The sequence below is a fragment of the Pempheris klunzingeri genome, chromosome 14, assembly GCF_042242105.1.
Source record: "Pempheris klunzingeri isolate RE-2024b chromosome 14, fPemKlu1.hap1, whole genome shotgun sequence".
NCBI lineage: Eukaryota > Metazoa > Chordata > Actinopteri > Acropomatiformes > Pempheridae > Pempheris > Pempheris klunzingeri.
In genome coordinates, this window is record NC_092025.1 from 24,336,776 (window position 1) to 24,353,967 (window position 17,192).

A 17,192-nucleotide genomic window follows, 5' to 3' on the forward strand; every position below is an offset into this window, starting at 1 on the left:
CTGGCCGTATTTCAACTACACTCAATACAGCACGGCCGTCTTACATCCACCGTGCTTTACCTACGCGTTCGGCCCAGAGCTCTCCGCTTTTTAAGGCTAATGTTGGTGTTACGGTTATTTTTCCATTTGCTTTGTATAGTTCTGTTGTTGTAGAACGAGTCACTGATGTGACCAGCTGTCAGGCTCCTCCTGTGCAGAGAGTAACTGTTACTGTTATTTATCCTCTTCTTGTCACTGAGCTCACACTTTGTACTTATTTCTATCTAATTTGTGAGGCACTATTTCTCTGCATCCACTTGGACACTTTACACTTTTAATTACTAACCTTTCTGCTCTAATTTTTTGTATTTGTATTCTGGCAAAATAGTTTCCTTCGAGATGAATAAAGCTGATCTGATCTCATCTACACACAAATATTAACCATCTTCACAGCACCCCATCTTTGTAAATGTATATTACAGTATCAATAACTATGGTTACAGCTGAATTACATCAGACATCAGGGAACAAACACAATCAGTCCTTTGTACTTTAGTCGTTGGACCTTCAAGAACATTTTCCCGAAGAGGTCAAAGGATCAAAACACAGTTATGAGTACAAGCAGCCGCCGGTTCAATAGCTTTTTGATCCTTCAAATCCTCGTGGAGGGCAAGAACTTTGATGATTCCAAGTAAATGTTCTTATTTCAACAGCTGAACTGTGTAAAACGAAAATGCGATCATCTTCTCATCACGATACTAATCGCATGAAAAGGTCAATACATGATAACATTGAATCATTGACAGCTCTGACACTACAGGAGCCAGAGATCATAATGTCTTCATCTTAATTCAGGGCTGTGGGAGCAGCTCCTGTTACTCGTTCGTACAGTCACCGTGTCGGCAGCTGGATGTCCCGCTCGGGGGAACATGGGTAGAATATCCCAAACATCGGGTCACCAACACTCCTGATTTAATGACCGAGAGCTGATCGTGACCTTTGATGACCTGAGAGCTGAGCTGAGAATTTCTGTGTGTGTGTTTGTCAGTTTTGTGTTAATGAGTCCTCCTGTTTTTACTTGTCTGCATTATTATTAGACTGTTTTCTTCACTCTGTGTGTGTGTGTGTGTGTGTGTGTGTCTTCATTATGAAGTGTGTATGTGTGTACATGCGTGTATGAACCAGAGTCGACCGGGTGAGGTGGGGGGTGGGTGGGGGGAGGCTGAATTATTGATGGAGTTTCAGTGCAGAATTGTGTGACAGTTAGCTTTAATTTCCCATTTAGCTGGAACTGGGAGAGGCAACAGTGTGCTAACTAATCAATACAACACACGCTGCTGCCGTGGAAATGGCATGCATACATATGAGGAGTCCTGCAAAGGCACAATTCAGAAAACACACACACACACACACACACACACACACACAAAACATGCTTTCAAAGACATCTTGCATGGAGATACAGCACACACACACATATACCCAAACTAGGCCTGAAAAAGGAAATGAAATAGAAAAGTCTACTATTGTATTATTATTCGTTCAGAATAAGACAACAGGTGAGGTAAACAGAATTTCTCCAAATTATTCTGAATGTTTCATTTACATGTTGCATCCAGATGTGGGATATCCAGATATTATTATAACTGGATTATATTATGTTGTAGGAGGACATAATTAGAGTATTTGTGGTGTTTTTACTGCTCATGGCCTCTTGTCTGTTTAGCTCTGTAAAACACACACCTAGTTTTAAGCCTGTTTTCAACAGGATATGTGCAAATATGGCACCGCCAACCCTTTGAAGAAGGTCGCTGAAGGAACAGAGGAGTGTTTGCACAGTCGAACATCCAGAAGAAAGCTGAAAAAATGTCCTTATGTCGTCGTGATAAACGACACATTTAGGCATCGATTGGTGTCAAACAGCTGATAACTGGTTATCAGCCGTGTAAACAGTTTAGTAGGAATATTGTCTTCTTTGGAATAAAGGAAGAAGCTGGAACATCTGGTCCTGGTATTGTGACTGGGACTCTTGAACAGAGTCATTGTTAATGTTATCACAAGTACAAAAGGCTGCTGTGGGAGAAGTCTATAGACCGTCAGTAGTGTAAAAAGGCAGATTATTCAAGAAGGCTCGGGATGGATTAGATTATGGGTCGTATGAAGGTGATGATAGAGACCAAGTGGAGTCATGATGTGGCTGCTTCCTGCTTCATCACCCTCCTGTGATTCCTACAGTACGGGTATGCAGACACACGGGGGGGGGGGATAACAGCCACAGTAACCGCACAGAAAGGAGCTGTGGGGGCCGAAGGTCTGACTGTGGTTCCACACCAGGACCTTCTGCTGTGAGGCCACAGACCACTGAGACAGGAGGGGGGAGCAGGACGTGGTTGGAGGGGTGAGGGTTGTGCACAGGTGAGTGGATTAGTGAGGGAGAGGTGTGGGCTTGTGTCTGAACCTTCCTGACACTGTCCCACTATCTTGTAAGTGGGGAGTGAAACTAAAGTGTATACATTCTGAATGATTGTCTGCTGTGCAAACTATACGGCACCAAGGCCAAACTTTAATTCAGGCAATTAGTCTGCAGCTCTTGCTTAAATAAAGGGTCAGCATGCTTCTTCTTCTCTCATCCGATGAAACGTTGCAGCTCTGCCCTGAATGAAAATCAAGGTTTTAAATTTTTCTCACCTCCTCCTTCCTCCACCCTCTCTCTCTCTCTCTCTCTCTCTCTCTATTGATCCCCACCTGAAGTTGGATGATGATCGGAGACGCTACGCCTCAAAGAACAATTAATTGTGCATGTGATCGATGCTCATCCAGGAATCAATAGACACTCTTCTCTCTGTCTGTTTGAGTGTATCGGTGTTTGTGTGCTCGGTGTGCAAAAGTAGTGTGTGTGTGTGTGTGTGTGTGTGTGTGTGTGTTACACTATAATCGTTTTCTGCACCAGTGCTGTTTTCATGTCGCTTTTCTTTGTTGTTTTGTTCATAAGACCAATGACTAGTGCCTGTGTGCCCTCTGATGCTTCACTTTAATAATAATGATAATAATAATAATTTATAAAGAGCCTTTCCAAAGAGCCAAGGACGCTTTACAGACAAGACAAAACAAAACAACTCTTTACTTCTTTGTTTGGGAATGTTTTTGAGGTGGAGTCGGCTTCAAGTGTCTTGGGGTGGTTTTCTTAGTATCTAAGAAAATGTACATTTCATCGTATTTCCACACTGTTTATAAAAGATGGGCAAGATGGCGCCCGCCGTGGCAGACGTGTTCTTCAATGCCGTGTTTCAGGGCGAAGCGAGAGTTTCACTGTGTGGAGAAACCAGTTTTTTTATCTGCACGTGTGACAATAAAACAATTTTAAAACGATATCTTGAATGTTCTTTACCTTTATTATCATCACATAAATGCTCCATGTGGTGAAAGAAGAGTTTTATTTAGTTTAATTGTTGAGATCTTTTAAAAGCAACGTAATAAAAATATATATTAAACGTACTATTTGAATCATCGAGTAGTTGCTGCTGGTTTTACTCTCAGTGTCTCAGCAGCATGAAGATTATAAATCTCAGCTTTTGTTCAGTTAATTTTAGGAAACAGAGAAGCAACATGGATCAGAGGTGGATCCTGTGATCACACACATGTAAACATGAGGCATAATGTCACTCATGTTTTCAGGATACTGCAGTTTTTATCTTCCCGCACAAACTCGAGCACACACTCAATCATACATACAGGTCTGCACCACGAGCAGCACGGTGCAGGATGTAAAATCAATCATCCATCCTCATGGATAAAACAGATTGGAGAAGCATAGAGCAACCTTGGAATTTTGTTTTCTCCATTAAATCATAGTCTTCCATTTTGTTTTTGTTTAGTTCTGTTCTCCGTTTCATAAGTGCTGGCCGGGCGAGGAGACTCTGGGAGAACAGTCACATAAACAAAGATGCAGAAGAAGATTTGGAATTCTGCTCTTGGAAAGTTTTCTTAAGAGGGTGAAAGTTTCTGCTGGAGTGCAGCACATGAAACACAGTTCGATCCACTTTCACAATGGATGATGTGCCTGGTTCAATATTTAAGAAAACCCTAACTTTAACCTCGGCGTCTGTCAGGGTTTGGCCCGGCTGTGCAGAGACGACATGTTTCCCCTGCAGCCTCACGAGCCGCGTCCTCAGCAGCTAAACTTGTGAGAGAAAGCTCTGTTTTCGACTGTTTTGTATTTTCAGGAGACAAAGCTGCAACAGATTATTGCAGCTTTCATGATATTTTGGCGTTTTTAGCATCACTACACTAAATTATTCTGTTTTAACGACGTTGTTAAAGCAGCATATTTGTACCACAGTACTTCCTTATTATTATACCAACACTACATATCTCATTAAAACAAGAAGCAGCATTACCAGCATAATTATCGGAGCCGGTTTTCAGCCGAGTGTTATTTGGCTAATGCAGCTTTCAGTGTGCAAACTGTCAAAAAAATCCAGGAAACAAAATGGCGGAGGCTGCAGAGAGAGCGGCCGGGTTGAGGAGGAGGGGGCAGGAAAAGGCCACCGAGCCGAGTGGCCTCATAAAAAAGTAAACACCAAATCGCCACCCGGGATGGGGTGCTCTCCTCCTGCCACGCACCAGCAGAGGTGGGGTCATAAAGAAAGGGTGCCTCTGCCCAACCTGACTGGGGCAAACCTCAACCCGCCCCCCACAACAAAGTCAGACAGAGAGGCTGGACGCAGAGATAAATTTTTGATATGAGAAATGGAAAAATGATAAAAAATACATTATAAAAATACATGATAGCACTATAGAGTGTTGTGCTTTCAACTGATGACACAAAACCACAGGGTGTGATGTTATCAATCACTTTCTATCTTCCTATCAATCACTAATTAATGTCTTCTTTTATGACAACAAGACAAGTCAGACCAAATAATTAAATTAAAACAAACACGACAGAGAAACAGTGTGTGATAATAAATCATTTTCACATTTTCCACTGGCAACGATAAAGTGCACATGATGTTACAGCAGGTAAACCAGGAAGTGGGAGTTACCTGAGAGGCTCAGTTCAGGAGGGTGATGTAGGTGAGGACTTATTTTAATCTTCTGCACCGCAGGAAAAACAAATATTGGTAATTTGTGGAAACAGAAATGTTCACGGAAGGACAGGCGTACTGTCTGATCAGCAGATGTGATAAACACGACAGTAAGGGCAGTTTTTCGGTCTGAGATGTTTTGAAAGAGCCCAGTGCATGCTGGGAGATATCCATGGCGAGACACGGATGGGTGAAATATTGATGAGATGCAACGTTTTTGCAGTGAGGTAATTTTTTTTTTTTTTTCTTTCCTCGTCCTGCTCATAGCGTCAGCAGGTATGTTGTCACCTCCTGACGCACACATGATGACCACACACACTTCTTCTGGCAGCACTTCTGCTGGTCCAGACAGTTACTTCAGTAACTGTGAGTAAGTGTGTGTGTGTGTGTGTGTGTGTGTGTGTGTGTGGAGGCCATTTGCAGGTAGGAAGCTGAACACGTTGTGGCACTCAGAGGCAGCTGCAGCCTTTCAGTGTGCGAGATGCGTGATGCAGAGGCGGGGATGAGAAGTGTTGTGAATGTGAAAGGTAAAAGCGGAGTGCGTAGAGCGTGTGAGCGTATGTGAGACATAAAGTAGATTACAGTCGCTCTGCCATCGTCCATTTTAGGATGAAAATAAAGACCCAGACGAATCGTTTCCATCTGCTGCATCACCCTGTGTTCTCCCTCAGACAGACAGGAGGGGTCATGCAGATGTGGAACAGACTTTCTCCCATATTAGGATCAACTAGCATGTAAAGTGAAGGATGATGTGCGGCGAGCAGGTCGTTACTGCAGGAGGATGCAGGTCTTGAATCAGTCCAGGTTCATTATCCTGCTTATTACACAGCTTTGTGCACAAGAAATCAACGGTTTTAAACAAAACACGGACTTAAAAACGATTTTATTGATTTAAAAGTGATTTTATTGCTTCTGCTATGAGACCTGTGTCGATAACAGACCGGAGAATTCTGTAATCAACCAACTAACTGTAGTCTTCAACTAGCATGTAAAAGTTTTCTTCTTAAACATTTGCTGCTTTTTGAAACAGTTGTTAGAAGAATCTTCAGATCTTTAAGCTCTCACTTACTGACGGCAGCACCGGAGAGCTCCTCCTTCCTTCGGCTCCCAGTGGACCATGCTGCACCTCAACTGACAATAACTGTGCAATATATTCATTAATCTTTCCCCTTATGTATATTGTTTCTGTTTTTATCCTTCCTCTGTCTAAACTGTACATGTTTTCTCTCCTCCTGCCTGCTGTGATGTTGTAAATTTGCCGTGGGACCAATAAAGGATCATCTTTCTTATCTTTGTGCAGATAGAAGCTGTGAACAGTCGGACTGTTTCGTCCACAAATGAACATTAGCGGCCAGTCTTTGTTCCGCTTCGTGCTCGGTGTCTGTCTGTAATAGCTAATCACTGTATTCAAACAAGTTTCCAGCCGACGCAGCGGCTGAGCGTCACTGGCTTAACCACCAAATGTTAAAACATGCCCTTGTAGCTGTTTGTCCTCCTAATTCCTCCCCCTGGCTGTGATGGAGTTCTCTGTTTAAACATACTCCTGTGGTGCTTGCACAGTAGCTGCCGAGTGAGCTGCAGCAGGTCCTGGAAGGTCAGACGCACATGTCACAGGGAGAGAGTGAGGAAATAAAGGCACACAGGAACGTGTTAATGTTGATTTATTCTGGATCCACCTCACAGAGGTGACAGCTGAGGATGTCACTGTGTGAAAGCAGATCACATCAGATCCTGAATGTGACCATCCTGATTAAAAACACAGACTTTTTTTCTTGACAAATCCTGTTTGGGTCCATGTTGATGGGAGGAGAAGGACGGAGGGAGGAGTAAAGATGAAGACGTACATGGTAAAAGCAGCTTGAGCGAGGAAGTGAGGATGATGTCTGAGGGAACGACTCGGTCCAAAGAAAGAAAGAACGAACGAAAGGGTGGGGAGAGAGAGACAAAGAGAACGAGCGAGGGGAAGGAGAGAGAAGAGAGAGAAGGAGGACAGGGCCCGCCACACTCAGCTACAGGAAAGACTGCAATTAATAATTTACATCATCTGTCACTGTGCGCTCCACTGGACCACTCAACAAACAGCACCCGTAATTTAAGGCAAAAACACACACTGACACACATGCAAGGGCACTGCACACACACACACACACACACACACACACACACACACACAAAAGAAATGCATGGGTGTAAGGAGCTGCATTAACACACACATGCACAAACAATCGTGGTCGCATGCAAGTGACTGCACACGCTCAGATACACATGCGATGCTACAACTCACCAGAGCTCTCGCCGCCCGACTTCCTGCTGCAAGCACAACAGCAGAGATCAAACGGCCCTCTCCTCCCTTTTAGAGCCGCTGTTTCATATCCCAACCTGCACCTCTGTCTCTCTGAGTTTACACTCCTGGAAGTGTGCTTCTCACAGCCCTGCCTTTTGTCTCTGCGGCGGCCATGTTAAATTTATGCAGTGTATGTCACCGCTAGCTAGCACCCGACAGTAAATATTTGATACGTTTCCCATCCCTCGGAGAAATTCCCCCAAGCATACGATTAGACCTGTTGGGGGCAGACCTAAAGCGATAGCAGCCATGTTAAATTTACAGCGTTTGTTTTGCAGAGTAAAAAAATACCCAAGTGGAAGGTTCGAATCGATCCCCTATGCCAGTCGTGTGGTTCAGGATATTCATCTCTTATTGCAACTTCACTAGATGACTGAAGGCGTCTCTGTTCTGGAGATGATGGTTCCAGTGAAAACAAAACATGTGTTTCAGTTTTAAATCACCAGAAATGGAGCCTCGGACTAGTTCAGAGTCGTTGTCTCATGGTCACACGCCTTCCAGTCATGTATGTCCACGCAATGTCACATATTTAGCATTTAGCTGATGAAGTTCATGTTGCGTAGAGTGTGAAGCTCATGCTGTTGAAAGATCTAACTCTTATGACACTGAGTGAAGCTTTCAGGAAAGAATAGAATAGAATGTATGTTATTTGTCTCTGGCTTACATGTGCGTGTCACACCAACACAGAAGCAGCAGCAGGAGGAGCTGAATCAGGGTTAAATAAGTGAAGGATGATGTGCAGCGAGCAGGTCGTTACTGCAGGATGATGCAGGTCTTGAATCAGTCGGGGTTGGTTTTGTAAAAATGACACACGTCGCTGTGCATCATCCCGCTTATTACACAGCTTTGTGCACAAGTTTTCAATGAAAATACTCATTTAAAAAACGATCTTATTGATTTAAAAGTGATTTTATTGCTTCTGCTGTGAGACCTCCGTCGCTAGAGTAGGGATCTGCTGCACAGAAATAACAGACGGGAGAATTCTGTAATCGACCAAACAGATAACTGAGTATTCAACAAAGCCGTGTGGTAAAAAGATGGAGCACTAAACTGTCCCTTACTCCAGACTACATGGGAGGAAAGTGTGTTTCCTCTGCAGTGTGACTCAGCATCCTTTCTACACTGTGTGACTCATCATTTCAGCTACAGGACGTTACCATGTTTGTTAAGTAGCGGTAGGATGAAGCTGAATGTCATATAGTGCCCTAAAAAAACTGTGTTCCAAGAAGCTCCACCCGACCGATTCATTATTAAATACCTCTTAAATAAAACAGACGTTTAATTTTAAAATATCTATCAAGAGGAAAGGTCACGGAAACAAAACAAAACCTTTAAAAAACGATCACACCTCCTGTCCTCCTGGGGGGGGTGGGGGGGTGACGTCACAGGTAACATGACATCATGTGGGCCGAGGGATAATGATGCCAGAGGCCGAGCGGTGACTTCACAGGCTGCAGTCCTGCTCTGAATACTTTATGAACAGTGGAAAGAGTCAAACTGTCTGTGGGGGGGGGTGGGGGGTGGTTTAGAGGCTACTGGACAACAAACTGTGATTAAAACACAGTGTGAACATACTGGGACCTGGCTCTCCATTCGTCCCTGTGATCACAGCACAAAGCTTAAAGCGTGTTTGGAGATTTCAAAGATAATTTCTGTGACTTTTTCATGAAGGCCACCTATTGATTAGCTAGCATTTAGCCAAGCTAACCGCTGTCAGACTCTCTCATCATGACATTTTGTACATTCCTGGTCCACAGAGGATGAATCTAACTGACTCTGTTGACCCCCTGACCTTTGCTGTGGTGCCACCTTGAGGTTGACATTTGTAGTTTTCTTTAATGTCCATCCAATTCAATTCAATTCAATTCAATTTATTTGTATAGCCCAATATCACAACAGAGTGTCTCATAGTGCTTTACAAAGTTCACTGAAATAAACAAGTGTAAGCAAACAAGCAATCTAATAAAGAGTCCAGCAGTCGATGAGGCCAGTGGATCAGTCCGATGGATCAGTCCGAGGCATCACCTGCCCTTTATGACCCTCCTTCTTCGGGAAGGAAAAACTCAAAAAACCCAGTGGGAAAAGAGAAACCTCCGGGAGCACCACAGTGAAGGAGAGATCCAGCTCCCAAGGACGGACAGGCTGTAGCCTTGGACAGACGCACATCCATTGGCTGGTGGAGAACCACATCAGCGGGGCCAGGACCAGGATCCATACGAACCAGGGAACCACATCAGCAGAACCAGGACCAGGATCCACAGGAACCAGAGAACCACATCAGCGGGACCGGGACCAGGACCCGCAGGAACCAGAGAACCACATCAGCAGGGCCAGGACCAGGATCCACAGGATCCACAGGAACCTGAGAGATGAGAAAGCACAGAAACGCTCCGGGGAAGATAGCAAGTTAGAGGCAGACATTTGACTGACATGAGACATAACGATGGAGAGGAAGAGGAGGAGAGAGAATAGAGGAGCTCAGTGCACCATAGGAGTCCCCCGGCAGTCTGAACCTATAGCAGCATAACTAGGGGCTGGTCTAAGGCCTGATCCAGCCCTTAAATATATGCTTTGTCAAAAAGGAAGGTTTTTAGTCTACTCTTAAATGTAGAGAGGGTGTCTGCCCCCCGAACCCAAACTGGAAGGAGATTCCACAGGAGAGGAGCCTGATAGCTGAAAGCTCTGGCTCCTGAACTACTTTTGGAGACTTTAGGAACCACCAGTAGACCTGCATTCTGGGAGCGCAGTGCTCTAGTGGGGTAGTACGGTACTATAAGATCTTTAAGATATGATGGGGCCTGACCCTTAAGAGCCTTGTAGGTAAGGAGAAGGATTTTAAACTCTATTCTAGATTTTACTGGAAGCCAATGAAGAGAAGCCAGTACAGGAGAAATGTGGTCTCTTCTTTTAGTTCTCGTCAGAACACGAGCAGCAGCGTTCTGGACCAACTGGAGAGTCTTTAACGACTTATTGGGGCAGCCTGATAGTAATGAGTTACAATAGTCCAACCTAGAAGTGACAAATGCATGGACCAATTTTTCTGCATCATCAGTGGATATGATGGGCCTGATTTTGGCAATATTACGTAGATGGAAAAAGGCAGTTCTAGAAATCTGTTTAATGTGGGAGTTAAAGGACAAATCCTGATCAAATAAGACTCCCAGATTCCTCACAGTGGAGCTGGAGGCCAGATTAATGCCGTCCAGGGCAGTTAAGGTAGTGGGAAAGCTGTCTCTGAGGTGTCTGGGGCCGAGCAGAATAACTTCAGTTTTATCTGAATTTAGCAGCAGAAAGTTGCTGCTCATCCAGGACTTTATGTCCTTAAGGCAGATTTGAAGTTTAACCAACTGATTGTGTTCATCTGGCTTTATTGATAAATATAATTGTGTATCATCTGCATAACAGTGGAAATGAATGGAGTGCTTCCTGATAATATTACCAAGAGGAAGCATATATAAGATAAAGAGTATTGGTCCAAGCACTGAGCCTTGTGGAACTCCATGTCTAACCTTAGTGTGGACAGAGGATTCGTTATTAATATGTACAAACTGAAATCGATCTAATAAATAGGACTTAAACCAGCTTAATGCAGTTCCTTTTATACCAATGAACTGTTCCAGTCTCTGTAACAGGATGTGATGGTCGATGGTGTCGAAAGCAGCACTCAGGTCTAACAAGACCAGGACAGAGAGAAGTCCTCTGTCTGATGCCATAAGGAGGTCGTTTGTAACCTTCACCAGTGCTGTCTCTGTGCTGTGGTTCGCTCTAAAACCTGACTGAAAATCCTCAAATAGACTATTAGAGTTTAGAAAATTACACAGCTGATTAGCTACAACTTTCTCCAGGATCTTGGAGAGAAAGGGAAGGTTGGATATAGGTCTATAGTTAGCTAACACACCTGAATCAAGAGTAGGCTTTTTCAGGAGAGGTTTAATTACTGCTACTTTAAAGGACTGCGGTACATAGCCTGTTAGTAGAGACTGATTTGTCATATCCAGTAAGGACGTGTTAATTAGGGGCAGGACCTCTTTAAGGAGTCCAGTAGGAATGGGGTCTAGGAGACATGTTGACGATCTAGATGAGGAGATTATTGAGGTCAATTCAGCGAGATCAATTGGAGAAAAACAGTCCAAGTACACATCAGGTCTAACAGCTGTTTCTATGGTTCCTAGGTTTGAGGTTGGACCAGACCCTGTTAAGGGCAGGAGGTGCTGAATTTTGTCCCTAATAGTTAGGATTTTATCATTAAAGAAGCTCATGAAGTCGTTACTGCTGAGCTCTAAAGGAACACAAGGATCAATAGAGTTCTGGCTCCTTGTCAGCCTAGCTATTGTGCTAAAAAGGAATCTAGGGTTGCTTTTATTTTCTTCTATTAATGAGGAGTAGTAGGCGGCTCTGGCATTACAGAGGGCCTTTCTATAGGTTTTAAGACTATCTTTCCAGATTAAACGGGATTCTTCCACTTTGGTGGCCCGCCATGTCCTTTCTAGCCTTCTTGAGTGTTGCTTAAGCTCACGTGTCTGGGAGTTATACCAGGGAGCTTGTCTCTTTTCTTTAATTCTCTTCTTTTTTAGGGGGGCAATAGAGTCTAGTGTCATTCGCAGTGAACCTGCAGCACTATCGACCAGATAATCAATTTGGGAGGGGCTAAGATTAGCATGGGGGTCATCCACAGCACAGGGACACAGTGGCTGAAATACTGAAGGAATCACCTCCTTAAATTTGGCAACAGCACTATCAGATAAGGATCTAGTGAGGACCTCTCTGTCATATAGAGCATAGTCCTGTAGCAAGAAATCAAATGTTATCAGGTAATGGTCTGATAAAATAGAGTTATGTGGAAAGACTGTTAACTGTTCAGTTTCAACACCATAAGCCAAAACAAGGTCAAGAGTGTGGTTAAAACAGTGAGTTGGTTCATTTACACTCTGGGAGAAGCCAATTGAGTCCAATAGTGAGACAAAAGCAGTGCTAAGGCTATCATTATCATTGTCCACATGAATATTAAAATCACCTACTATAATCACTTTGTCCACACTAAGGACTAAGTCTGATAAGAACTCTGAAAACTCAGTTAAGAATTCAGAGTATGGACCAGGAGGGCGGTACACTGTGACAACCAACACTGGTTTTAGAGTTTTCCAGGTTGGGTGTGAAAAACTAAGAGTAAGACTTTCAAAGGAGTTATAATTAAGTTTGGGTCTAGGTTGGACTATTAAACTAGAGTTAAAGATTCCATCCATCGTCTGTACCGCTTATCCATCAGGGTCGCCGGGGAGCACCGGGGTTCAACCTGGACTGGTCGCCAGCCAATCACACCAATTAACCTAAACTTGCATGTCTTTGGATTGTGGGATTTAAACCGGGATTTGAACCTGGAAGCTTCTTGGTGTGAGGCACCAGCATGCTGCCCGTTTTCTTTAATGTATCTAGAACTAAACCAAGTGAATGTGCGTGGTTCGATACTGGCAGAGGAAGGTAAGAACTTAAAAACACAGGAGCACCAAGCAGAACAGAAACAGTTTTATCCCGTAAAGCACATGCAGAAGATAATTTCCAGAACACACCGACGGACCTTTTAACGAAGGCTGATGTGGCCTTCGTGTGTCATCACAATATCCCTCAGAAATTTAAATACATATTTGAATCTTGACAAGCCTGACGGAGGAAGCGATCACGCGTCGAGACAAGGTGAGTGACACGCTCGAGCCCGAATGGGAAAACATTTCAATTTCACACTTCATGTGTCAGAAAATATCTGCACACACACACACACACACACACACACACACACAGAAAGCGTTGTCAGTCACTCACCATTGCACTGCTTTCCAGATTATCTGAAGTGTGATCGAATGGGATGTCGGGATACAACACCTGAGCCAAAACTTTGCTTTTAAGGACAGTTTCAAGGGGAATGCGGCCTGTCGAAGGACTTCGTCGCCTCCAGAACATGATTAAACTTTACAGAGATTAGAGTTCTGTTATCGTACAATCTCTACGAATAAATAGATTTAAAATAACCCTACAGAGGTTAAAGGTCACAGTGATGTGAAGGAAGTGGAGTGAAAAAGGAAGAAATACAAGGAAGAGCTGAAGAGGGCGTGATGTTATGTGTTGTTATGGATTTAATGTAATATTTAATGTTTTAGTCTTGTGAGTTGATTCACAACAAAAAGAATCAACATCATCCACATGTTTTTCACAGGTTTAGACTTTTTGATTGATTGATTGATTTATCTCTATCTTATGTGCATATATATATATATATATATATATATTTCTCACTTTGTATCCTTATTTTATACTTTATTTTTATTATTGTTTCAGTCTGGAACATTTCACTGCACATTATACTGTGTATAACAAATTAAGGTCTTACGACACAGATCATTTTGCACAATGACGACTCAACTCAACTGTGCAATAATCCATAATACATAATCCATATCATCTGTTGTTTCTTTATAATTATTGTATTACTGTATATAATGTTTCTTTTGTGTATATATTATGTTTATTTAATCTTCTATTCCTTTAACCGTGTGCTTTATGTCTTTATGTCCTTGAGCTGCAGTAACAGTGAACTTTCCCCACTGAGGGATCAATAAAAAGTTCTTATCTTTATCTTTTTATCTTTAAGCATGTGTAATCAGAACAGCAAAGACAGAAAAGATGATGAGCCCACAAACAGATGAAGCTATTTACAAAGTAATGCACAGTCTTATGTTATAAGTCATTTCAGAGTCGTCTCTGAGCCGGAGATGTTCGTGTCGTCCTCGGAGGCCGAGGACTCCCAGAAATGGTCCCAGCGCATCACACAACAACGACTTCTGCAGAGGAAGATTGTGACTGACACGGATTACGAGATAAATCCAATCTGGAAACTTGTTTTTAAATGTAATACAACAGAGGATAATAAAAAAAACAATTCTACCAAAGATATTCTATACAGCAGATGCTACATGATGAGAGAAGCCTTTAATCCTGTGTGTTTGCTCTACGGGCGTTCATGAATTGTGTGTTTGACCTGAGGCTATGAAAGTCTTGACTGCGCTGCTGTATTGTATGACAGCTCGCGCGCAGAGATCGCGTTGCTCTTTAATTTGTCTGATCTTCTGATAAATCTAAACCGACACCACACCAAACAGAGAACAGAGAGAGAGGATGAGAGGTGGTAACTGCTGCGCTGGAAGACCCTCGGGTTGTGTTCCTGACATCCAATGAGCTGCATCACGGGCTTCGCTTCCCCACGTCAGCGTGAGCGGCTCTTCCTGCCACGAAGCCTTCTGCTGTTTGGGCTTTGTGCTTTTTAAAGGTCCCACATTGTGCTCAGTGCATAGCCGACACTTGGAGGTCCTTCCAGAGCCTGTTTACATGCTTTAATGTTCGAAAAACACATTATTCCTCTCACAGGTCGCTGCTGCAGCTGAGGAAAAACCAATGCCAAGTTATTCAGACACACATGATCAACACATCCCCTTATGACATCATAAAGACGGTCTTTTCTGATAGTTTCAGGGGCTTTAAACACATATTTATGCTGGAAATGTCTATTCTGCATTACATGGAGCCTTTAATAATCATCATCAGAACTTTATTTCAGACACTTGAGTCCACAACGGTGTGCAAAATACAAACATCATTCCACAGTGATTAAAAATACATGCACACATTTCTTCCAGTGTTTCCAAAAACAAGAGCACCACGAAGTTCAGACCATTATTATTATTATTATTATTATTATTACAGTTAGTCTGCACATAAACTACAGAACAGAATAAACATTACTAAGCACAAACAGATGACTTGCACTCGTCCATGTCGGGAGCTTGAGCAGGATCCTGAATGCATCATTAAAGGCCACCTGAAGCTTTTTCAGTAAGTGTGCACATATGACATTTACTGATGATGTGAACCAAATATTCTTTTCTGAGAAGTGTGTGAAGCTCATTTATCCAAATCCTAGACCGTCTTACTGCCTTACTGACCCCTGATGAAGGACTTACTTGCTGAGGTGTTAGTGGCACCTCCAGTGAGGGAAGGCTTTGCTGATGAGACCTGCACAAACACATCTCCCACTAGAGTGAGTTAAAGCCTTTTAAACTCCGACCTTTCACGACCAGAGCTGGCAAAATTATTATAAAATGTTATAAAACTTCATGACCTTAATTAACGCTCCAATACAACACATTATATTATATTTCCTGACAGAGGGAGCCTTTGTATGGCTCTCTGAAGATGGAATTACACCTTTAAATCTGTAATATGACAGAACTAGTGGCAAATTTTACGTTTTGAGGCTTTTTTTCAAACAAATATTGATTTTTATGTGTCCAGTATGTTTTTGAAGGACCAACTATACATTATAACTCCTATTAGTCTGAGTACTGAGCCAGAGTGTGTCAGCGTACTTATGAACTGTAAAAGTCGGCATCACACATGAGCACACGCATCATAACCCCCGACACATACAGTCTTTAAATACACAAACCACTCTAACACACTTACTGTGTAAGATGCCCCCCAGACTGTGTGTCCTGCTGCTGGTTGGACCTCCAGGCCTCATCAATATTGTAAAGTGGTACTTAGTGGACAAAAGACAGCAAAGACCAGAGCAGAGGACACCTGGGGCAGGGAGAGCAGAGCGGCGAGGAGGCGGGCAGAAAGTGGCAAAGCTGTGGTGTGTGTGAGTGTGTGTGTGTGTGTGAGTGTGTGTGTGAGTGTGTGTGTGTGTGTGTGTGTGTGGAGTCTTGCTGACCAGTTTTACACATTTTACACTTAATTTCTGTTAATATGATGGTTGTAAAATGTCAGATTCTCATATTTTACCACAGTCAGCTGTTACTGTTTGCAGGAACATTGTGCTCTACTGTAGAAAGGATCTTATTGTGGGGGCTTTGGCCTGCATGTTTCATGTTGGTGCTTCTAATATTTCAGGTAAATTGATCTTCAGGTAAAGATCTGTGGACATGGTGACATCCTGAGAGTCCATATGAGCTCTTCTTTTAGCTTCTGCTCCTTTACGTTTTACTGCTAAATGTAATTTGTCACCTTTAATCAGCCTTACTGAGCAGCTGAAACACAGTTTTTCTATCCTGATTGAAAAGGTATCAACTTAGAATTACAATCAGAAAAAACTACACAACATGAGGCAAAGACGCATCGTACTTATCCTGTATGAGCTTAGCTGTGTTGTTGTCCAGAGATAAAAGGGAAATAATGGACGTTGTAGGTTAACTACAGTCAGTTTGATGTGAGTGAACACTGCAAAATATTTCAAAAGTAGTTCAGTCTGAGAGCCTGTAAGAATTATGGACAAACTATTGTCACATCCCAGAGAGGTCTGCTCGGCACTGAATGATGAACACCTCCTCAGTGTCCACCAGCAGCGTGCAGCTCTGAGGTGGGAGTGTGTGTGTGAATACAGAGCGGGCCGATACAAGTGAAGGGACGAGCGACAGATAGTCAGAGGATGTGTTTACTCCCTACTCCTCCTAAACCCTGCCACTCAGCCCGTGTGTCCACAGCATCGGCTCAGTTAACAAAATCAATAAGCCTGCGTGTGTGTGAACGTGTCGTGAGGAGTGTATGTGAGTGTGTGAGCGTATCTGTGTGTGTGCAGGTGAGAGAGTTGTTCCCAAGGCGGGACGTCCCTTTCCCTCACATCAATTATTGAGGCGTCAGGACACACTGAGAGCTCCGGTGGGGGGGTCACAGGTCAGGAGACCGGGACTACGGCGGGCTTTCAGGGGGACCTCGGTGTCCCTCACCCCACACAC